Here is an 847-nt window from a genome sequence, read left to right as displayed (position 1 = left end):
AAACAGTTAGCACTTTCTAATGCGATCAACTCTAGTGGTTGCGCAGTTATTTGCTTGCAGGAAACGAAAAAACAATCTTTTGATAAAGCTTTCATTAAATCTTGTTGCCCACGAAGATTTGATAAGTTTGATTTTGTCCCCTCCCGGGGCGCGTCAGGAGGAATTGCCACCATTTGGAATAGTGCGGTTTTCTCGTCTACTACAGTGGCCTCTGAAGACTTTGCACTGGTAACACGATTTCACTCTACCCAGTCGGCGCAATCTTGGACCTTAGTTAATGTGTATGGGCCCTATCAAGGGGACCCCAGAAACAATTTCATTGCATGGCTATTCTCACTTGATATACCTACTAATGAAGATTTGCTATTATGTGGAGATTTTAATTTCATTAGAGGCCCTGACAATCGTAACAAACCAGGTGGCCACTTTGGAGATATGATAACTTTTAATGATTTCATCAGATCACAAGCCTTAATTGAACTGCCCGCATCAAGGGAAGAACTTACACATGGAGCAACATGCAAACTAATCCCCTACTAGAGCAAATTGACTGGTTCTTCCCTAGTAATCATTGGACCAGCTCCTACCAAACACGCTTGTTAAACCACTTGGCAGACCGGTCTCCGACCACATTCCTTGTGTCATCAATATTGAAACAAAAATCCCACGTTCCAAGATGTTCAGATTTGAATCTTATTGGATCCATCACCCGGGGTTCTTAGAAACTGTGAAAAGGGCTTGGGCCATACCTGTGAACTCTCCAAACATGGCGTCTAATCTCTGCAAAAAGCTCAAGCACCTTCGGCATGAACTAAAAAGTTGGAGTAAGAACATTTCTAAGCTATCA

The sequence above is a fragment of the Triticum aestivum genome, chromosome 7B (genome assembly GCF_018294505.1).
Source record: "Triticum aestivum cultivar Chinese Spring chromosome 7B, IWGSC CS RefSeq v2.1, whole genome shotgun sequence".
Taxonomy (NCBI): Eukaryota; Viridiplantae; Streptophyta; class Magnoliopsida; order Poales; family Poaceae; genus Triticum; species Triticum aestivum.
The sequence above is the reverse complement of the archived record's forward strand: the minus strand, read 5'-3'. Positions refer to the sequence as shown.